The sequence below is a fragment of the Pleurodeles waltl genome, chromosome 7, assembly GCF_031143425.1.
Source record: "Pleurodeles waltl isolate 20211129_DDA chromosome 7, aPleWal1.hap1.20221129, whole genome shotgun sequence".
Classification (NCBI taxonomy): Eukaryota; Metazoa; Chordata; class Amphibia; order Caudata; family Salamandridae; genus Pleurodeles; species Pleurodeles waltl.
This window is the reverse complement of record NC_090446.1, coordinates 99447321-99471429: the sequence shown is the minus strand read 5'-3', so window position 1 is coordinate 99471429 and position 24109 is coordinate 99447321. Positions and strand designations below refer to the sequence as shown.

The window sequence follows — 24109 nt, the reverse complement described above, 5'->3', positions numbered from 1 at the left end:
TCAACATGCCACAGTCACGCGGCCGGCTATACAGGAAACCTTTAGGGTTCACTCCTCAGACCTTACAGAAGGGAGCTTCTATTATTCAGCTCCTGCAACATCCCTGGAAACTCACAACCTCCACTCTACACAGAAAACCGACGACAGAAGGTCACGCCTGAGCACCTTGTGAGAAGAAACAAAGTTTGGAACTCGGCGGATTTTAGGGAATACTCGAGAAAGGTGCCCTTTTGTGAAGCACTCGAGGGGACTGCTCCCAAAGCACCGAGAGAGGAGCCATTAAACACAAGTAACCATAAGCTGTCAGTGGTGGAGTAGCGCTTACCTCGGCAGGGCGCAGGACGAGGCGCGACGGAGACGCCAGCAGGGCCTAAGTGAAGGGAATGTGGTAGGCCGAGATAAGTGACACTTTCAGCACAGGTTGCCTAGCTATGGCGGGCCCCACCCTCTGCGTAAAGAGCACCGGGTAAAAGGCCGCATGAGACTAGCAACAGGCCCAGCCCTGCCCCCACCCCTGGAAGCCAAAAGATGGAGGCCCAGCGTCCTACGCATAGAAACTGGGCTGGGGAGGCTGGAGTGACAATCGGCCACGAAAAGCAAGCACGGGATTCAGAGCTTGCTGCGTGCCAGAGAGAGGGCCAAACATCTAGATCCAACCAACTATTTTAAAAAGTTTTAAGAAAAAGTTCGGTCGAAAAAAAGCCACCACCTACAAAAAGCATAACTTCTACGTGGCTCCCTGTGACGTGCGGCACCTCAAACCAGCACCGCTTTTTTTAGACAACGGAAGGGTGCACTCTGGAACTTGTAGTTTCGCTGCTACTATTTTGTGTTATGTGCTCCCAAATCCATGTATACCAAGTCAACAGGGACTGAAGGTGTCACACAAGCCCCTCTGTCCTGGGTCCCCTGTAGACAATCTCTGCACATAATCCCCGATGTTTACCTCAAACACACCACACAAACCGTATTCTAAGGAATGGCTGCAGGGGCACATTTTCTCCCAATACTTTTCACCAGGGCCGCAGTAGGCTTGGCCAATAAATCTTGGTAAGCGAAACACGACTCACCCGCCACTACAAACTGTGAAAGTCAGGCGGTAAAATAAATTCGGCCCAAACTTTAATTATAAACTGCTAATGAAACAGTAAGAACAGTACATAAGCAAAAGCTGCTATGCTTTAACAATAGATTTACCAAGAGCTGACTCGCCTCAAAGACGACGATCACTCGAAATGAAAACTCACAACCCATAGCTTTAATATACAATATCAATAATCTGGTATTACAGTCAAATATCTGGGATGTAAATGAAACCCTCAAGTGCTATGGGAGTAAATGATGAATACGGTACTTCCACGTCTACATAAGTGATGCAGCACAGATCTGACTACGTGTCAGCAGTGACAGGCTTTACATGTATCCCAACCTGTTGACTTGCCCCAGGGCTCTAAGTGAGAAACATTTCTAGCGAGTCAGTAGCACGGTACAGTTGCTACTCAGGGTATCTTGATTACAGAGCATTAGCACAAACACAACTACACCCACCAAGAGACACGGCAAAGCAGCGCAGGCGTGGTTGCCAGGCCCAGCAGGCGGAGCATCGTGCTCGGAGGTAGAGGATGGGAATCTTCTCGGTTCAGCCGTCCGGTGTCCTTACAACCCACTTAACTGAACACACGTTGTACTGCAAGGGCGAAGGCTCAATTATGACAACTTGCCTAGTGAGAAATACTAGCAGCAAAGAATTAACAATATCAGAAGAAAAGGAAACAAGCATTAGCACAGCCTGTAGGTCTCACCTTTGTGACCTATTACCTTTGGCATCGTTTTTGTATTGACACTGTGCTGCATCCCCAAAAAAAGCAGGATGCTTTTTTGCCAATGCTGCACAGGTTGGTTAAGGCGCACAGGCAAGCCGCGCACATGAGCCTGTACACATCATGACCCCTAACAGTCGCACTCAGTAGGTGCTCATTCCTGTGTGATGATATGTTTGCACACACACGCGTCATCATACTTGCGTCACAAAGCTTGTGCGTGTCTACTGAATGACGGCGTGGCTATTTTATTTATCTACCATTTCACTTGAAGCGCTGAAAAATAAAAAATACTTTAGCAAAAGCTTAATTCTTAAAGCAGAGTGGCCAGCCATCAACTGGAAACATTTTGGTGGGGGGATGGGGGCAGCAACAAACTTTGGGACACGGGGAGTGGATTAATTAAACTTTTTTTTTTTTTTAAGAAAAAAAAAAGAATAGCTGTGGTGAAGAGAAGGGAGGAACGCTGTGTGTGTGTTGGTTAGGAATTGAACAGTAAAGCAGTACACAAAGGGAAGATGCAGGGGAAGCAATGTTTTGAACAGCAGCTATCTTATGGAGTACTGAAAGACAAAGGAAAATGTAGTTCCCTAAATGTTAGACGTGAAAGAATACAAGACAGCCAGTCAAAAGGATGGTAATGGGGCTATGCTCCAGAGGAAGAGGGAGGCAAGCCACCAAAGAAGAAGAAAGTCAATGAGAGTGGGATGGCTAATCAATGGTAAGCAATGGGTGGGCTCTAAGCCTACTCTAAGCTGGGTATGGTCCACAAGACGCTTTCACCTACAGACGGCTAAAATAGTCTGGAAGATAAGACTTAACACATGAACACTGATAGTTTCCATTGTACAACAATGAGCACATACTGCGTACCCAAAGGTTTGTATTATCACAATGAGGTTGCATAACATTAGATCCCCCCAAAACTACCCTGTGACTTTCCACACTTCCTCTTTTTTGCTTCTCTAGCAGAAAATAAGTACTAATCATTTCATAGTTGTTTGATATTTATACACTGAGTTCTGGCGACTGCTGCTGGGGCAGTTCAGCACATTTGTGTAGTGTGCACACGGGCTTCTTTCAGAACTTTGTGCAGGGTCTATTCTGTGCTGTGAGTGGGGCCTCCGTAGCAGCTTGCTCCCCTCTCTGAGAATACTTTGTTGCGCAGTCAGGCCTCTCACATGGCATATTTGCCCCTCCCTATTCGCCGCTACTTAGGTTTACCTCAATTCCTGGTTAGATCAGCGTAGGCAAGTCATCTCCGCGAACACAAAAAAAGAGGGAAAGAAATCTGTTAATGAGAGAGGAAAGTTTGTCCTTTCCCAATTTACACTTAGTTTGAGAGGAAATACACACACACAAAAAACTTCTTTACATCGCTGTGAGATCCCACAGTAGTTACATCGCCAGGCAAAAGAGACAGGCAGGACAGCATTCAAGTCACAGTGAACACTTTATATTTTATTAATGCACACATGCCAACCAAAAATAGTGATCTTAGGAAGTGAACTCTTCCTGGGTTGGGGTTGAATTCTGACGTAACTGTGTTCCATTCCTCTATGGGCGAGGATCATGAGTGGAGTATGAAGCAGGATGATGCTGATCATGATTAGCTCTTAATGAGTAAAAAATGTTGTCCAGCCTGTAGTAAAGGTTGTCATGAAGATTGAGCATGAGGCTAAACGATCTTATGTAGTTGCCTCATTTTAGAAACTTATTGCATATCTACCTTCACTGAACTGTGCTCCACTCTGACCCAGATTGATAGAAGTGCCCTTCTAAACGTATCTAATTGGAGGTGTCTCAGATGAGTAAACCAGTCGATTCTCTCACCCGGGTGGAGAAAGTCCATCATTTACAATCTTCATAAGAAATTAGGTATTCTTTGCCAGACTCCTTTTAACAAGACATGTGGCTGAACATTTATTTTCTTTGGATCATGGAGAGGATTCAGATAACGGAGGCCACGCTGGGGATGCCTCTTTGATATTATTGCTCCTCCTGGAGGTCCTGCCGGGTCATCCTGGAGTCTGAGTCAACCTTATAGTGATCCCAAAGTGATTACATACTCGGTCTGGGAAATGAGCTCCATTCTCAGATTTTGATTGTCTTTGATTTGAATGCTCATAGATAAATCTAACCATAGATGATTCAAAGATGGCTGCTTTTTTTGTCTGAGAAAGGAAAGAAACTGAAGAAGGAAACTTCTAAGGCCCCAAAGTGCTCAAAGGACAGGATGTCAGATATGCTAGGACTCCACACTCATTATGGAAAACACAGAAGAGACAGCATTGTCCAGCAATCCTGTGGACATGCCAATTTTAGGAGGTTGGATCCCATGCGCTGTATGTCTGTTGGGGAAGTTAGGTTGTTATTTCTGCTGCAGGCAGAAATAATCTTCTGATGAGAATGGATCCCATACTTTATGAGATTTTGGATGAAGGGTTGTGGCCAGGTGCTTAAAGTCTTTTCTTTGAAGACAGACTTGTCGAAAAGATTTCTGCGGATGTGCAGACATTTACACTACGCTCAGCAAAACTTATGCAAACAGTTTTTATCCCACATGTTTTTTGTCAAGGTCAGACAACAAAGAGCTCCCTCCTCCGGCCCTGTTCAGAAGATCTAAAACGGTCATTCTACAGCCCACGAGGAGAGCTTTCATAAATCTTCAATGACAGAGGCAGTTTTACATCCTTTTTCCCTAGAGGGCTGGTCAATGGAGAGGAAAAGGGCAGAGAGGAAGAAGGCATATATCCTCAATGTGGAGTTTTTCACATCACGTTTTTTTCCCCTCGAGAACGTTGGGTGGCAGAGTTACCTTCTTTCCTCACAAGTGGGATTTAATAAAGCTTGAAGCAGCGGACTTTGACCATGCTCCCTTGGGCACACCGCCCTCCTTTGGCAGGCTATTTCTAGGGCATGACAGCGCATCCGTGAAAAACAAGCCCATCTATGTCCGTCTTTGGCCAGACTGGGCCATGCACCAGGAACCTTGGCCCTTTTCATATGTTTTCCAGGGGTTCCCTACTGTCTTAGAGCAACAAGGGTAGGCCTTCTTTGTGCAATTATTTTACTTTTAGCCTTTCACTGGACAGCTATAATTGTGTTAGAAGTCAGTTTGCTTGACAGATGAAACCTGCACAAGGCCCCAGTTCAGAAGGGCTTACCACTCCTAAGACGTCCTCCATAAATCAATCCTATAAACTGTTTACTGTTGAATTCTGGTTCCATGATTGAGCACAAAAACGAGCTTTATGATACTTTGATTCCCCCACCCCGATATCTATGTTTTAACAGAAACTTGGGCAGATAAGTTCTCAGATCCTGACTCGGTTGAAGCATTACCCACCTGCTACGTAAATAATACATTAGATAGAGAGGGTAAGCGCAAAGGTGGGCTGGCAATAGTTTATAAAGTCTACTTAACTATTACATGTGACTCTGTAATTATTTCCGATTGTGAAGCGCTCTCTTTTACCGCTACTTTTATCCCCAATATGTAGATCTGCAAAAAGGTGACAAAATAAGGAAATTGCTAGTATTCAAACCCTACAATAGTATTAGCCCAGCCATAATCAGAGAGGATATTATGAGAGCTCTTATATAATTGAAATTGTTTCCATAATTTGTCGCCGCTCTATATGACACCAAAGAGACAAGTAGAATTATTTTACAGGACATGTAGATTTATGTAGAAACATGTCCTATGGAAAAGTTGATATTTTATCAAATTCCACACCCACCAGTATTCTAACTGGATAAATGAAGCTGCAAATAGGCTAGCATAGACAGCCTATTTGCAGATAAAAACAGATTTATAACCATAGAACATACCCCTCAGTCCCCTGGTTCCCACCTCCCCTCCCCTCCCCAAGCTCAGAGACATGAAAAGGAGAGGTCAATGTCAGGCAATGTCATGGAGGTGCAATTATGTATGTACGAGAGGAAACAATTCAATACAAACTACTCATTCAGGAATATAAAAATCTGATTATAAACAGAGAACACCGTTTATTTTACAGATAATATCTATCCCGCAGTGAATTCACCCAGAGAATTGTTTAAAACAGATCAGATGCACTCAACTCCCCCCACTGCTCCGAGACTACCTCCCACTCAACAGCTGTGTGAAAGCCTAGCAGAATTTTTAAGGAACAAAGTTGAGGCACTGTACAGGGATTTCAATGTTTGCAGGTGTGCTGACTTCCCTCACATAGCGGATATCCCTACGAACCCCAGACACCTTCGGCGACTTTCCACCTCTCACAACAGAGCGAGAAGAAAGCTCATGAGTCTAACTAAATCTGGGTCCCCCAACAAATCCACGCCCACCAAGGTGATCCAAACAATAGCAGATTTTATTGCCTCTATGCTGGCCTCACTGTTCATTAACATCTTGAGAAAGGGCATCTTCCCCACTGAGTGGAAAAAAGAATCCATCCTTCCGCTACTCAAAAAAGTGACTTTAAGCACTGATATATTATAGACACACACAAGAACTACAGGTTTATCTCCCAGCAAAAATCCTAGAGTGACATTTTAAAATCTTTCTATCAGAATATCAGGACCAAAATAAAATTTTGAACAGTGCCTAGTTTGGCTTTAGGAAAGCTCATAGTACAGAAACAGCTCTGGTAGCAGTTACAGAGGAGATCAGGGTCATTCTGGATAAGGGCGGTAAGGCTGTGGTGGTCCTATTGGACCTATCTGCAGCATTTCACACAGTGTGTCACTGTTTTGAAGCACCATCTGGCTGAGATAGGGATTCGGGGGTCTGCCCTGATTCTGCTCTGCTCCTTTCTTGATGGAAGGGGGCAATCAGTCCCTATAGGAGATGTCACTGCCAAGCCTTTCGGTTTACCCTGTGATGTTCCACAAGGGACTTCATTGAGCCCTACACTATTTAATATTTACGTGGATCCCCTTCTGAAATTGATAAGGACTTTTAGATTCTCAAAGGTCTCCTATGCTGACGATACTCAAATTGTGGTACTTATCACAAAGGACATTGAAGAGGTGCCCTCACGTTTTAAGAACTGTATGTCCGCAATAGGCAAATGGATGAGTTCCCATTGTCTAAAACTTAATTCTGAGAAAACTGAGGTGCTCCTTTTTGCACAGGACACATCCTTTAGGAATATTGTAGTGGATCCTATTTAGTTTTAATGGGAATCAGGAATTTAGCTTAACCTTCTGGCTAGCAGGCCTGTGCAACCGTCATCGAGTGACTTTTAACCTACTTAGCTTGCTCTGTCTTAGCCTATTTATTTAATTATTTCTGTCAAAATGGCTGCTATGTTTATAGTTAGTGACATGTTTTGATTTTACGTTATTAGTGCCACTCTGTGAAGGCGTCACTAACAAGGTCAAAGTTACATGAGATATGTAGGTATTTACATCATGTCCCTTTCCCACTTACATGCGATAGGAACATAATGTACGTATGGAGGGAATTTTTATATAATTGCCACCCCAAGCATGCCCCCTTATCTACTGTTGGGGAACATACCTGCGTCAGGGGTCCTACAAGATCTGTAAAAATACATCTCACGCAGACAAGGTTATTAGAGGGATTCCTACCAGATGCTATAGACGTCATCTATGCTGCACGTCACTTTAGTGCAGACCTGCCCTTCGTGGTATCACAGAGTCTGTTCCAGAGACCTCATTCCAATGTAACAAGGGTTTGGGGGAGGGGGGTGCTTCTCATGGACCAGGTACTGGCAGATTAGGTTTATCACACCTAGCTCTTGTCAGGTTAGAGATTAGATTCTCCATGCTAGGGTTTTAGGGTATTTTACATTTCATATTTATTGCAAGATGATGGGGGTCTTTGCATTCACAAGACTAATCTTTACAATTCTGATTCTTGCATTGTTTATCATCCTATTATTGCAGCTCATCCATTTTAAAGTAGATTGCAGTTTTTTTAAATAAACCTATTGATAACTTTCCTGCATCTCCTAAACTGACTGTGTGGCCGAGAGTTATTGCTAACCTGAGAAAAGGGTATCTTCCGTTCCACCACGACTCCCCGGACACGTTGCACTCTAGAGTCCATGTGTAAAGACTGCCAGAAATTACCTTTTACTGTTTTGGTTTTTGGTGAGGTACTGCTTGTGAGCCAGGAGGGTTGAGCTGACAGTTGCAACCTGTTGTAAGATTGGCCTCATTGCCTACAAACATAAGTGCTGTTATCCCTAAACCAGCAGTCTCGCCTAGGAGCAAGAGTCCAAAGACGACAATATTTCTTAGTGGCCTCAGCCCCTTGGTTCTCCCCCTACTCCAGTATCGTAAGTAAAGAATTTGGGTTTCATCTTTGATCCCTAGTTCACTTTCCTCGAGCGGACAAGCCAACTAACGTCATCCCGTTTAGTCACTTTAAGAGCATTGAAGAAAATTCTTCCATTTTATGCCTTGATTTGCAGAAAACAGTTCCCATCTCTCTGGTTCTATCAAAGCTGGACTATTGCAATGCCTTATAATGCCGGGGCACTTAGGCATTCTAAAATAAAAACTGCAGACTTCAAAATGCAGCAGTCTGGCTTCTTTAGAACATAAGGAAGTTCAAGCCAGTTTCGAAGGCTAGAGAAGAAGTACACGGCCACCCTATGAAAAAGAGGGTAGCCTTTAAAGCACACTGTATCGCATACACAAAGTCTTTTATCACTCCGGCCCAGGCCCTCTTAAAAAATAAAGTCACATGGTATGCCCCAAATAAATGCCATCGCTCAGCAACGGCTAAGAAGCTGACCGTCCCAAAATTTAATGTGTCATATGGTGGAAGAAGCTTCTCTTCTACTCCTCTTCTTTGTAACCAAATGCCATGGCATTTGAAAAAAAAATCACCCTAACTTACTTGGGTGTTACCCATTCTGTGGAGTTTTAAATAGAGGTAGTTTTAACCTTCCAAGTAGATGGCAGTGCAGAAACGTCCATGGGCATTTGTCGCGCTTTATAAACAGATATCAAATCAAATCAAAATCAAATCAAATAACGGCAGACACTTGGGTACTGGAGACAGTAAAAGGATGGAGTTTTACTCTCCCCAGTTAAGGTAAATCCTCCTCATCTGATGCAATCTTCTGTTCCAGAGAAAAGTTAATGAGATGATGAGCTGTACTGCTTCGCAATGGAGTGATAGAGATAGTTTTGGATTCAACACCATGTTTTGTTAGAAATCTGTTTTAGTGAGTAAAGGCGATAAAGGCTTTTGTCCATTTATCAATTTCAAGTTGTTGAATTGGTCTGTAATATAGGTACTTCAAAATGTAAGGCATTCATTGATTCAGAGTCTTTCTGCAACAACGAGACTGGAAAGTCAAGGTAGACCTAAATGATGCTTACCTATCGGTTCTGTTCATGATTCTCACAGGTGTTTTCTTTAGTATCGGCGAGCAAGCAAGAAATACCAGCTCAAGGATTTCCTTTTCGGGTTGTCATCAGCCCTGTGGTGTTTAACAATATGTCAGAAATCTGTGATAGCACTGTTCAGGTCCAAAGGCATTCATTCATATTGAGGTCTATGTCAAAGACCTGTTAATCCTGTGTTGTGCAAGGAAAAGGTTGTCAAGTCAGATGGTCATCTGGTTGCTTCAGAAGTTGAGATTTGTTGTCAATCAGAAAAAAAACTACTATGTTGGTTGCACCACAGATGATACAGTTTCCAGGTTTTGTACTGGGCTCAGTGAAGGAGTTGCTTTTCCTTCTCAATTCCAAAATCAAGGTCATAAAGTAGAAGATCCATTCCAATCTGAATATAGATCAATTCTTCCTGCGAAGGTAAGAGAGGATTGTGGGTTTGCTGTTCGCCTCCATTTGGGCAATTTTCCCTACTCTGTTCTAAGTAACAGAGCTCTCAAGAGATTGAAGTACTTTCATCTAAAAGGGGTCTCCATTACTCAGCAAGAATTTCTCTTCATGCAGATGAAAGCGATGAGTTGGAATGGCAGATTTGTTGCGATGAAGGACTGAGAAGGAAAGTCTATTTTTGGCTAATCTCCCATGATCATGTCAGAGTCAGCTGCCAGTAGGCTGGCTAGGGAGCCAGATGCGGGGAACATGTTAACAGGCGGCAAGTTTCTATAAATGGTACTGCCTGCCGGGTCTTGTACCGTAAACAGCACGTAGGGGAAAAGGTGGATTTTGTATTAAGCTTTGCTTGGACAATACCTCAGCTGTAAGGTATATAAACAAGTTAGGAAGCTCCAGGTCCAAAAAATTAGTATATCTGGCCAAAGAGTTTTGCTACTTATTCCTGTGAAGTCAATACAGAGTATAGCCAGAGTTTAGTGAATTGAGGCAGACTGGGATTTCGAGGTTTCCGCAGGACAAAAGCAATTGGTCCCTGGATCCTGTCAAGTTTCAGCAACTGCCTGCTCTCTGGTGTCCCTTTCAGATGAATGTGTGTCCATCTTGTCTCAAGCACAAACTTACACAGATTTTAATTTGGAGCCCAGACGTGGGGGGAAGCGGCTATGGATGACTTTTTCTATTCTTAGGAGTCCTTCAAGGGGTAAGAATACACCCCACCACAATCCTCAGGTCTCTGCTGAAGGAAGGAAAGCAAATCGTCTTTGGATCACAATGTTTCGGTCGACCCAAATATGGTACCCGCAATTTCTAGAGATCTCCGTCAGCAGCTCCAGAGTACTGCTGTTCTTCCTCCCCTTCCTACTTCACAATCCAATGGGGAGACTCTTGAAATGGTTTTCAAGGTTATCTCCAGTTAATGGCTTAAAATATTTCAGGGAAACCTTGAATGCCCAAGCTACTTGCAAGAGGCATTTTTAGTGGTTAGAGACTTGTGGGCTTCATCAACTCTGTTTAGGTACAAAAATGCTTGCCCCACCCGGGCTAGCTGTTGTGTAGACCAACAAATTTATCTCATTTATGCCCCTCCGGTGGAGCTAGTGACATTTTTGGTTTCATTGTTTTCAGTAGCCAGGACTACAGAAGGATTAATATATAGAGATAAGCTATTTCTGTTGGACATATTCTTGTGGAAGGAAAACTGACTGGCAAGTATTTTCTAGTATGTAGGAACTTATGGTGTAGCTGATTGGAGGTCCAACCAAGGCTTAAGAGTTCTGCTTTCTGGGATGTTAAAGTGGTGTTGGATTTCCTGTTGCCCTGGCGTTCTAATGAGTCCCTAAGTATGAAACAGCTCTCTGCAAGCTTAAATAGGTTTTGTATCCAAAACCTTTTCAAAGAGTTTCTGATGTTAAAGCACTGGATATGGATGACAAATCTTTTCTCAGCAGTGTTATGTTTTACATGACAAGAGATCCAAAGAATTCGTCTGCCACTAATTTACATTAATGTTTTCTTAATTACACTAAGCTATGTGTCTTTGATTTTCTTAAGTGTTATGAAGCTTAGACTGACACTTTTAACCCCTTACCGCTTCCCAAAATTGATTTAATTAAAGAAGGGCCTTACAGAAATGTTACAAACGCCAATCAGGGACTTAAGGGGTCAGAGCACAGACTGCAAACTGGGGCACTGCTGTCCAGTGCTCAAAGAATAAAAACCTTCAACAAAATAGGGTCCAGCTAACATGGAAAAACTGGGGTGACCACGGAGAAACATTCGGACACTTTGTAAAATGATAAAAGTGGGACCTAAATGCAAATAAGGAAGGGAATGCTCCACAGAGTACTCGAACAGCTACTGCGTGGCCAGAGCGGATATGTGCATGACAATCTCCCGTAGGTGAGGGGAGACTTCACCTGAATTCCATAACATTTGATGTAAAAATTGTGGGTCTGCTTAGTGCTAAAATGCCGGCTCTGAAAGGGAAGGAGAATGCCTAAAAATGCAGAAAGGCAGACTGTGTAGGTTGAAAAACTCAGCAAGTTCCATGCAAGCGTAGCTCCCATCAGTAGCCAACTACTAAATGAAGCAAAGCCAGTGTCCATTTCATGGAGTAGTGTTTTTTTCAGTTTCCACTATCTCTCCACACTTCCCACGATAAGCAGTAAGTCTTTCAGATAAGCAGGAAGGCCAATGTGAAAGGTGCTTTACTAACAGTAATATACCTTAGAGTGGTAAACCACCCAGTGTAAAGATCTGAGGAATCCTGGTGGATCCCCTCAGGCTAGGGAAGTTTAACCTGTTTTGCTCAGGTGGTGTGGGGGAATAAGGGTGGAGAGGGGGAGGAGGTTGGACACATCTCACTTTGTAAGTCGTGGGATGATAAAGATATTTAGAGTAATGGAATCTTATTGTTACAATGGCACATCATTTGATGTAGTTTCTGGCTAATATCTCTAATAAATAAGTCACATGATCCAATTTCTGTCCTTCTTTTATCAGGTAAGCTGCAGCACAAATGAAGGCTCTTAGGGATACTTGAGCAATTATCTGGAGGTCAGCTTGCATCACCTTGCAGTTAACAAGGTGTAAGAAGACCAAAGTTTTCTAAGCAGTTGAAACAAAGACTCATTTGTTTGGGGAAAATCATTGATGGTTTGGTCCATGGTACGCATTTGCATGGGGAAGCCCAAACTGGGGTTCATAAGTTAGAGGGATAGTCAGAATCGTGACCGCATTCACACCCATTTCACAACTTTAGTCATAAGCTAGAATAGATAGGCATCCAATCCCGATCAAATAACACATTCTCCATTCTGCAACAAAAAACAGAGAAGGTGAAGTGCTACTTGGTGACATAAGTGGCAACACTGTGCTATACACATGTCAAATGATGATAACAATACCTTAAAAGGCCTAAAAACCTTTTGAGATTACTGCAGCGGAGGTAACGGCCAGAGGGAGGCTAGTTCTGGAAGCCGGAAGGGAGCTGAAGACACCATGCCGTAAACACTGGCTGCTGGGCGAGGGACGTCTGTTGAGTAGAACCTACGCCACAAGAAAAGTTAGTGTCTGAAGTCAGAGGCGAAGGAAGTGATGAGGAGACGCTATGCCGAGATACGCTGAGAGAGGGGCAGGGCTTGGGCCTGGAGCACGGACCGTGCAAGCTGCGGCAAAACGGAAGCCCGCCGCAAGACCCTGTTACCGCCCTTGTGCTGCGGGCCACCAGAGACAGCTCTAGAATATTCTAACTACCATCTGTCTGCTGCCTACCTTTGCCTCATCGGACTCTTGTGGATCAACATGGCTCCCCCAGCCCCCATCAAACCCCCAGAAAAATCCCCTCCAAAAAAAGTCCAACAGCCTCCCACTAGGGGATTGGCATTGGCCCACCGAAGGAGGCCGAGTGGTGGTGGCAGTAACAGAAGGTGATCAGGTGGATAGAGCTGGTGGTGGAGTGGTGTAAGAACGGGCCAGTGGGAGGTCGTGGAACCAGATTGACCCTTAGAGGGCAGGAGGAGATGTGAGTGGCGGAAGCTGCTATCAAGCTTCTGCCAAGTGTGTGCCATGTAGTCCTGCGGAAGCAGCCCGGCTAGTGCTGGGTGCGGCTCGCAGGGCTCCAGTAGGCCCAGCCTGAGCTTCCACGCCCGTGTCCATGCCCGTGCCCTGAGGCCGAAAACGTATGCAAACCTATGCAAAATTGCACACCTACAGCACTGAAGCATGCATCGCTCCCGCCCACCATCCTCTCCAGCTCAATACACATTTCCAACACCCCATATAACATAACATCGGTGCCACCCTCCATCACTCGACAGACAAAGATTAATATGTATTATCATATTTACCACAATGCCTCATTTGCGCAACCTGCACAAGACCAGGAGCACCAGCAGCAATATCACCAAAATGGAGGGCAACACCGGAGGCCCTAGCACCAGCCCAAACAGGCTTCCAACCCAGTTTAAAAGACCAACTGCACATGTACTTACCTGGAAAATCTCCAGCCTGGTGTCCTTCCGCCGACGAATCAGAGACACATCAAATCATTTTAGAGTCGGGCACTCCTGGGGGCGGCCCCCCTGCTCAGCAAAGGCATCACCAAATGCCCACCAGGTAGGGAGAGTTGGGGGGTGGCAGGGAAAGAGCTGGAGGGTAACAAACCCAGAAACCATCAGTGTGCCCCCCGCAGTCACACAACAACCTCGGAGCCCACAAGAGCGGGCAATTTAAAACAGCACTGGAGAAGCAGCTAGCCACCCAGTACAGAGTTGTGAATAACAATCCATCAAGCCTCAACACTACAGGAATAAAAGTAGTACCAAACCACAGAAAGTCAGCAGAGGGAGCTGCTCAACGATCGGTTCTGGACTTCTTCACAAAAATGCAGAAATCAATCCTATCAAACTTACCTAAATCTGGTAGAAACACCAGGTGTGCCACTCATTGGGAATATCCCAAGTATCAAGAATCCTGCCAATCACAGCCCGTCAACAGGCGAGGGGGTCAAATGGATCGGTCCAGCCAAAAGATGTCACAATCATAGAACTATCATCAAACACTGTCACAGATAATACGTTGGATGCAGTGGCAGACCACACAAATTACAGAGACTGGATTGGGCTTGAAGGCAGTGATGCCGCCCAGATTAACTCGGTAACGGACACAGCCTTAGCGTTTGTTCCTAATCGACCGGGAGCCAAGGTCTGCTGCCGCTACCACCTTCCATGCTGTGCCAACTCCGCTAAAAAGCAGCCCAGTACCTGAAAGAGTCCACCCAGGGTCCAACAGGGGGAGGGAGGGGGGGGGGCACCTGAGCCACTAGCTCACACATCTGGCGTGCCACCTGAAGAAGCAAGTAGACAGACGGCCGCCAGTGCGAGAACCCGTAGCAGCCCCTGCGCCACCACCATTCCAGGCCATGTGCTAGTCAATGAAAGTCAGTTGGACTTAACCGAAGCCCAGGTGAGGGCAATCCCTCTGGCAATTCAAACTAACATAGACCACAATAATTTACTGGCCTCAATTAACACCACCCTGACAGCCCCAATCAGTGCCCTCACATGGCAATCGAAAAAGCTAGAAATGCAACTGGATTTAATACATGCACTAGCATACTCCATCATCAAAATAGAAGCAAAGCTAACAACTATAGAACAAAATGGGCTACACTTAGATACTATAGCACCTGCTTGTGTCATCTTTACCAGAAGATTTGACCTTGTACAACCTCAAGCACGGCCAAACCTCCAATACTTAAGAGGGCGCTAACTAGACAAGCATTTCACATTCCACTGATGGAACCAGTCCAAACAGATCTGTGCACTCTGCTAGCTCCGCTTGCCTCACCGTTGCCCCAATTAGAAGACTCACCCACCGTCGCCCCAATTAGAAGATTCATGATCCAATAAACAGCAGCACCCCTAGTTGGCAAGGAATGCTATCATAAAGAGCCAAAAAAAAGGCTGAAAAAAAGCTAAGAACAAACTGAGAAATGAGACACGACAGGCAGCGCAAAAAAAGAGCCGTTTAACAGTACCCTCAGATGAACTAAGTCCATACCCTATCTTTAAATATACAAGGATGGGGAAAAAAAATCCAAGGCAACCAGGAAGCTTTCCAATCAATGGTTAACCAACACTCACTACCACCGGCCCCAGCTGGCGTACACAACAACAAGGCACAAAGCTACGCAGTCCTTCTGTCCATTCAGCCTCCCAGTCAGCTGACAACCGACTCACACAGACACTGGCTTTAGCCAGTTAAAGGACACTACAAGTGCTATATCAAGTGAGCCTTAGGGCAATCCAAAGCACACAGAAAGTATTCCTGACCTCAAGCCGGTCAGCCCAGTAGAGACAAGTTCAGACTTCCCGCATCATAACCTGGAAAAGCCCGGACCTCCAGACCAATCACCAGATGAGCCCAAACTCGCCACCTCAAACAGAAATAATTCCAGAACACCAAATGACATCGATACAGAAACACAGGGGGCAATCGAACAGGGAACTAGCATACCTACGGTAAAGCTAGTTCTCACACCTCTATATCTCTCTGAAGGCCGCCACAACATCCTAAGCCGTGCAAACTTGCTAAGGCGGTTTAAGGCCCTACCAGAGGGAACTAATATGAAATCTGACAATATCGTGAGAGTAGCATTTAAGGTGCTGCCTGAGCACAGTAATCTTTGTGAAGCCACTCTAATGACTAAGATCTCCAGCATTAGCAGACACGATACTGATAAACAATACCTGGAGGAATGGGGCATAAAGATAGAACCAATGGCTCACTAGAAATACCCCACCCGCTCAAAAAAAATCAAGCAAAACTTTGCACCAAAAAGTCAGCACCCACAGCATTTTAGAAGGCACCTTCCAGTACAAGGCAGACGAGCGGTACACCAAACTATCTATACTGTACCTATCCCAACCCAATGTGCAGCATCAGGAGGGTTTATTTAGATCACTGCCTATTCCACCCCAACGAGCAAAAATAGAAAAGTGTTTTTTGATCACAGGAATGCGAGTAGCCCAAACTGGAGCCCCAATACTCCAAACAGAACAACCCAACATTATGCCTAATAACAGTAGTGAACATCACTTAAAAATCATCTCTTGGAACGTTGCAGGCCTGAAGAGACTCTTAAACCACAACACAGTTCAGCAACTCCTAACAAATAGGGATATATTATGCCTACGAGAAACTTGGCTAACCTGTTCATTGGCTATACCAAGCTTCCACGAAGTACAACAGTCAGCTACAAAATGAAACGTCTTCGGGAGACCCTCTGGAGGCCTCTTGATCTATTTAAAAGTCAATCTAGACTTCCTAGTTAGTACAGTACCCACTAATAATCCAATGCTACAAATAATAAGATTAGAAATCTCGACATCAAAGGCCCGCAAACAAAACTTCTCATAATTAACCTCGATTTTAATATATTCGGCCAAGCAAAAGTAGAAAGCATGGCACAACTAGTCGATACCCTGGATGGATTAGTCTGCGATCACATCGGCTTTAATATCATAAGCTGCGGATAGTTCAATCTCAGATCATTAGGAACAAGAGCGGACGTGGTCCGCCCGGAATGTCCCGCCAGCCGCCAACTTATACAATTCTTTAAAAATCAGCCTCTTTTCCATTCAGCACCTCTAAACAGTCAGTGCCTCTGCACAAGTTTCCGAAAACTGTCCAGAACAAGAGCACTCTAGACTATATCCCCCTCCACCGATTAGGCCATTAACAACCTGGCATCTTTTAAAATTTAAGTACTAACGGCAAGCGATCACCTTCCTCTCATAGCAAGCTTTGAGATGCCTCCAAGGCGTCCGGAAACGTATAAACCAATCGGAATGCCTCAAGGGGAAGAAGAATCACAAATAATCAGACGAATGAAATGGGGACTCACTGCATCCCAAGTATACAACTCGTGGTTAAGTGTCAATGGACCGGCTCTGTTGTCACTGTTGAGCGACTCACTGCGAAATAAATGGCCAGATATCACCAACTCCTCTACACAATTCCACGGGGGCGAGTAAGTCGAATCTTGGCAGAGTGAGAAGATTACTTGACAAAACGAGTGCCCCCATACAATAAAAACATAAAAAAGAGCTAGCATCAAAACTTCAGAAATAAACCAAACACCACAAGCAGCTGATTTGGTCGATAAAACGCCAACAAGCGGAAAAGGAATCTTTTCACATCTATACCCTGACAAGGAAACACAATCATGGTGAACTATGGAGATACATTAAAAACAAGATTAGCCAGAGTGATCAGCGAAATAATGCGATAAACGAAGCTTCTTGGGCAGAACATGTAAAAATAATACTTTTCCAACTGACCAACCCTTCCAGGCACAACCAGAGGGGAACCGGATACCAACAAGCATCAATCAGCCATGGGACTCGCTCCCTCTCCAGGAGAGATTGCCATCATTCTGCGTAGAATTAGGATGTCGGAGCCCTCGGTCTAAACAGAAATCCCACATACATCTATAAGGAAGATTTGAAGCTCTGGTCACAAATCCTCTCTGTACTGTATTCCTCCTGCCTTGACTGCCTGGAAGTAACACCGAGCTGGAGAGGCTCCTTATTACACCCTATTTACAAAAGGGGAACAGGCAAGACCCAGCCAATTATCGCCTTATTGCACTCCTGGACATTGAAGCAAAAGGATTTGCTTCAGTCCTTCTGGAAGAACTGCAAAGCTGTGCAGAGATTAAAGAGATAGTGCCACTAAACCAAACTGGCTTCAGGGCGAATTCTGCGACAACGGACATCATAGCCCTTTCTTTTCTAGCTTACACAAGGCCATGGCTAAAAAAAAAACTCCACTCTTCGCATGCTTCGTAGACTACTTGGTGGCATTTGACGCCGTTGACAGGAACCTGCTATGGAATTAGCTAAAAAACTGGGGCATCTCAGACAAGCTTCTAGCGCAATAACATTGTTATATACATCCACTTGGGTAAGGGTCAAGCTGTCAACCACTACAGTCAGCAAGGAGATTCCCACTGCCAACGGGTTAAAACAAGGCTGCGTTTTGGCACCGCTTCTATTTAACCTCTACACTGCAGATATGTCACAGGCACTAAAACAAGCCAATCTGATTCCACCAAAAAGTCACCCTGCTGCAATACGCGGACGATATTGTCCTGTTGGATCACTCTAAAGTCGGGCTACAAAATGCATCAACAGCATTGCACAGCTACAACTTGGCAAACAAAATGAAGGCAAACGCTACTAAAATCAAAGTAGTAATCTTTGGCGGGTCACTGAAACATCAGCATTTTTGCTGGAAACTGGGGCCACTCACCATCTGCAACACGGATGTGTACAACTACCTGGGAGTCTGTCTCTCAGCCAAGGGAACGCCTAAAGCCCACTTTCAAAACCTGAAGGCAAAGGCCGATTACATCATAACTAGAATGTGCCAGCTCAATAAGTCAATAGAAAGCCCCTCAGCAGAACGAATCCTTCAAACTCTTAAAGCCATTTTTCTCCCGGCAAAAATTTTGGTCATGAGGCATTCAATGGCTAATCCGTCACACTGATTGAAAAACTCCAAGTTAAAATCTACCAAAGAGTCTTCAAGCTGCCACAGTACATAAGGAGCCACCTGGTATGGATGGAATTTGGTCTGAAGGGCCAGCAGTGGGCCTTGATGGGGGTCTTCCTGAACTACCACAGGATAGTCATGGCCAAACACTTTGAAGTCAGTCCTCCGCTACATCTTTGACGCAAGTACGAACCCCTGGTCACAATATTTAACGTCAGCCTTAAACAACCACCAAATTGATCAAGCCGAGCTGATCAGGTTGGTCCAATCACACATCGCAACAAATATGTGCTGAGAAGAAAAACAAAAACATTTTCCCAGGCACGCGAACTGGAAAGAATGAACAAGACTCCTGTGCAAGAAGCACTAGCTGCTTTTTACAACACCACACAGCTTCCGGCACTACAGCCATATCACCCACCTATTGTGCTGTAGTCCGGTCCTTATGAATGCACGTCCTTCTCTCCTAAGACCTCTCTTTCTTCGTCATAGACCAAGATCCTGCATGGAGGCTACATCCCAGGTGTTGGTCTAAAAGAACTGGTCGACCTAGCCAAATTCGGGAAGTTCATCAAGCTGTGTCAATCTGAACTGAGGGGCCACACAAAAGGCCATTAGACTTTACTCCAAAATCTTCTTTTTTCTGACCTAGTGACCGAGAAAGGAAATAAGCCCAAGCTTTTAATTCCTTGTATCAATCTATTTTATGAACCCGTACCTGGGCGATTGCCTCCCGGAGAGCATTCTTATGGAGAGCACGTTTATGTACATTCGTTTTTCTTTGTATTGTCTTATGTATACCTTGTCTTGTTTGCGAAGATTAAGTAACCATGCAATGCATTTAAAAAAAAAAAGGAAAGCCCTGAACAAACCCAGTGCCATACGCATGGGACTAAGATCTCACTCCGAAGGGGTGAGTTTTATATCGGATTGCTTAGAGTGGACAGTTTTGAGAGTTGTGTACAAAAGTCAACACTTTCTCCTTCCAATCCCTGTACTGCATTACAAATATTTTGTTAAAATAGAGCTGCAGGAACAAACTGATGATCTTAAGCAACAATTTAGGGACTGCCACAGCTTGCTTAGAGTCTGAAACATGTATTTCAGAACTGGAGCACAAAGTGATCTCCAGGGAACGTGGACACAACCACATCCTGCTAGCCATAGAGGAAGGCATTATTTTTAGGGAGCACCTTAAAATGCAAATCCCAAATCTAAGCAGTGTATAAATCATCATGGCAGATAAATAAGGGCATAAAGGTAAGGTCATGTTAAAGTACAATTAACTACAATAGGCAATCCCCGATCTGTCCCCGTCCTTCTCAAATCCAGTTACTATGTTTGCTCTACTCCTGGTTAAAGGTGGAGTCATGCATGTCCTTTCCAGTAAAAGGTTGTAATTTTTAACCCCTTCCCCGCCAGGGACGTAATGGTTACGTCCATGGCAGCGCCCGTGTGGCGCCATGGACGTAACCATTACGTCCTGGGACTGGCAGTCGGGGGAAGCGCTAGCGCTTCCCCCGAGGGCCGCCCCCCAACACCCCCAGGCCAGGGCTGAAAGGGGAATCCCTTCCCCTTTCACGCCCACCCAACCACCCCCCCCCCCCACCCATGACGTCAGCGCGCGATGATTTCATGGAAAGGGGGAAAGACGCGCTGGAAGCCATTTGCTTCCAGCGCGTCTAAGGGAGAAGGTGAGTTTTTCACCTTCGTGCGGGGTGGGGGTGCTCTGAGAGAGGCATCGAGGGAAAGGAAAGGGTTTTCCTTTCCCTCGATGTCTCTTTGAGCATTCCTGCTGCCCGATCGCGATGCGATCGGGCCGCAGGAATGCCCACTAGAAACCAGGGATTTCGCTATGTGTGTGTTTATTAGTGTGGGGGAGCGACCCCTTGGGCAAGGGTCGCTCCCCTTTGGGGGCAAATATATTTTGCGTCGTTTCTGCCCCCCCTGGGGGCAGATTGGCCCTATTTTTAGGCCGACCTGTCCCCAAGGGGGGCAGAAAGCCACTAGACACCAGGGATTTTATTGTTGATTTTTATTTTTTGTGTTGGGGGGCGGCCCCTTGGGCAAGGGTCGCCCCCAGGGGCCCACATGTATTTTTGGGCAGTTCTGCCCCCCTTGGGGGCAGAGAGGCCTATTTTTTTTAGGCCTTTCTGCCCAGAAGGGGGGCAGAATCCCAATAGCGCCAGAAAGATATGTTTGTATGTGTGCTTTGTGTTGGGGGGTGGCCCCTTGGGCAAGGGTCGCTCCCCCCGGGGGCGCAATGTATTTATCGTCGTTTCTGCCCCCCTTGGGGGCAGATTGGCCCTATTTTTAGGCCGACCTGCCCCCAAGGGGGGCAGAAAGCCACTAGACACCAGGGATTTTATTGTTGGTTTTTATTTTTTGTGTTGGGGGGCGGCCCCTTGGGCAAGGGTCGCCCCCAGGGGCCCACATGTATTTTTGGGCAGTTCTGCCCCCCTTGGGGACAGATAGGCCTATTTTGTTTAGGCCTTTCTGCCCCCAAGGGGGGCAGAATCCCAATAGCGCCAGAAATATTATGTTTTGTATGTGTGCTTTGTGTTGGGGGTTGGCTCCTTGGGCAAGGGTCGCTCCCCCTGGGGGGGCAATGTATTTATCGTCGTTTCTGCCCCCCTTGGGGGCAAATTGGCCTTATTTTTAGGCCAATCTGTCCCCAAGGGGGGCAGAAAGCCACTAGACACCAGGGATTTTATTGTTGGTTTTTATTTTTTGTATTGGGGGGCGGCACCTTGGGCAAGGTTCGCCCCCAGGGGCCCACAGACAGATAGGCCTATTTTTTTAGGCCTGGGGCAGAATCCCAATAGCGCCAGAAATATTATGTTTTGTATGTGTGCTTTGTGTTGGGGGTTGGCCCCTTGGGCAAGGGTCGCTCCCCCTGGGGGGGAAATGTATTTATCATCGTTTCTGCCCCCCTTGGGGACAGATTGGCCTTATTTTTAGGCCAATCTGTCCCCAAGGGGGGCAGAAAGCCACTAGACACCAGGGATTTTATTGTTGTTGTTTTTTTTTATTTGTGTTGGGGGGGCGGCCCCTTGGGCAAGGGTCGGCCCCAGGGGCCCATATGTATTATTGGGCAGTTCTGCCCCCCTTGGGGGCAGATATGCCTATTTTTTAGGCCTTTCTGTCCCCAAGGGGGGCAGAATCCCCATAGCGCCAGGGATACTATATGTGTGTGTGTGTGTGTGTGCTTTGTGTGGGGGTGTGGCCACTTGGGCAAGGGTCGCCCCCTCCAAAGGGTGCAATGTAATCTGGGCGATTTCTGCCCCCTCCCCTTGGGGGTAGATTGGCCTATTTTTTTTTTAGGCCCATCTTCCCCCAAGCAGAGAAGACTAGACACAAGGGAAAATGAAAAAATGGTTAGTGGCGGGGTGTTTGTCAACTGGCGAAGTATTTGCTTTTATGATAATAACAGTTTTTCTCCTTTTTGTTCTAGTTCAAAGCTTTTGCTGACTTTGCTGTGGCTTGTTGCAGTTTTGGTAGTAGTTGTCCTGCGGTTTGCGTAGTTGCATGTTTTAGGTAAGTAAATAAATTTACTCCAAGTGAGTATTGTTGCAATGCATGAATGACATGTTTGTAGGTGGTGTACTGAATGCAGGATTGTGTGTGAAATTGTCCTTAGAGTTATGCACAATGATTATTGTGTTGTCTTATGTCTAATTTGCTTTTTTTTTTCTCTTTTTAGTGGGATATCGTTGGTGATTGCTGTGGCTGTGCAGAGTAGTTGCTGGTGAGTCAAGCTTTTTCAGGCAAGTGAGCAGTATAGTTTTTGAGTTTATAATTCTTAGTGATAAACCTATACTTTGTTACTTATCTTACACAGTGCTGGTTGTTGGTGGTGTATTTGTCCAGTTAATTTTTGTAGGAAGGATCATGGCTAGCCGTAGGATGACCGCTCAGCAGGTTGTTAGTGTGCTTTTTGAGTCATCTTCTGACCATGAATATGAGACTGACTCTGCATCTGAGGCAGAGGAGGAAGTGCAGGATTCTGGAAGTGAATTTTCTGTCAGAGATGAATCATCTGATGATGAAGCCACTCTCAGTGCTGATGAAGGGCCTGTTTTAGAGGAGGACAGTGATGTGCCAATGGTGCAGGAGCCAGCGGCTGAAAGGCTTCCCATTGGAAGACCTGACGCATGGGTTGCACCAAACATGGAGCAGCCACAGTTGCCTGCGTTTACTGGTTTTCCAGGGTGTCGAGTTAATACGGAAAACTTTTTGCCCGTCAACTTTTTTGAGTTGTTTATGGACGATATATTTTTGGAAGAGATTGTTGAGCAGACTAATTTGCATGCAGAGCAGTTTTTGAGGGACAACGCTGCCAGACTTAGGCCACACTCTAGAGCTAGCCGGTGGATTCCCACAAATCTGGAAGAGTTGAAAAAGTTCTTGGGTTTAACTTTTTTGATGGGGCTGATAAGGAAGCCATCGCTGTCTTCATATTGGTCTACTAGTCCCTTGATGGCAACTGCTATATTTCCTGCCATCATGAGTCGTAACCGGTATGAGCTTCTTCTTCGGATGTTGCATTTTGTAGATAATGCTTTAGCCTTGCCACGAGATCACCCTGATTCTGACCGTCTTTTTAAGATTAGACCTGTCCTTGATCATTTGGTAGATCGGTTTTCAGAGATCTATGTTCCAGGGAAAGAAATATCTGTAGATGAGTCTATGGTCCTGTTCAAGGGTCGTTTGGTTTTTAGGCAGTACATTCCTAGCAAGAGGGCACGGTATGGAATTAAATTGTATATGCTGTCAGAAAGTAGTACAGGATATGTTTATAATTTCCGGGTCTACACTGGTAGGGATTCCAATATTGACCCCCCTGGTTGTCCTCCCACTTTTGGAGTTAGTGAGAAAATTGTGTGGGAACTTGGTAGACAAAGTACACACGAAAGTACGGGGTTCTCTAGAAGCGGACGTCGCGGATATTAGCGTAGTCCTAGGTTGTATGTATTCCTATTTGGAAGGGTAACGTCAGTGGAATGTCAGTTGGAAATTACCGAGTGGAACAGCGAGGGGAGGGAAGAAGGGAATTTCCTTTTACGGACTAGGTGGTCTCACACACTATATAGTGTCATGCTTCATCATTTGACCACCTAGACCCACCCAGGTAGGACAGTGCCACCTGGGCGGACTCAACCTCACTGTTAAAGGAACAGGAGGGAGTGCGTAAATAAACTTGTTTCTGGAAAGATCGGGATCCAGCTAATCTACTGAAAAACTAAAAACACCTAAGCAGACACCTGTGAAGAGCAACAAATTTAATGGTGGTGTCTGTTTGGTGTAGTTAAAAAGGGGGGTTGGGACACCTCTGTGAGGACAAGGACTCACAGGGTCACCTAACTAATTACTAGCCAACATGTTTCTGCCCTCAAAAGTGAGCCAATGAAGGT

General features: G+C 45.4%; 1 protein-coding gene across 3 annotated transcripts in view; it reads right to left on the bottom strand.

Moving 5' to 3' along the window:
* OSBPL2 (oxysterol binding protein like 2) overlaps positions 1 to 24109 on the bottom strand; it is a 279173-nt gene that overhangs the window by 207698 nt on the left and 47366 nt on the right. Inside the window, exon 1 of one of the 3 annotated variants that reach the window (XM_069243149.1) lies at positions 326 to 457. The exons of the other annotated variants lie outside the window; for them this stretch is intronic. The gene's annotated coding sequence lies outside the window, so the exon portion shown is untranslated. Of the gene's footprint in view, positions 1 to 325; positions 458 to 24109 lie in introns of those variants that run through there. 3 annotated transcript variants of the gene reach the window in all.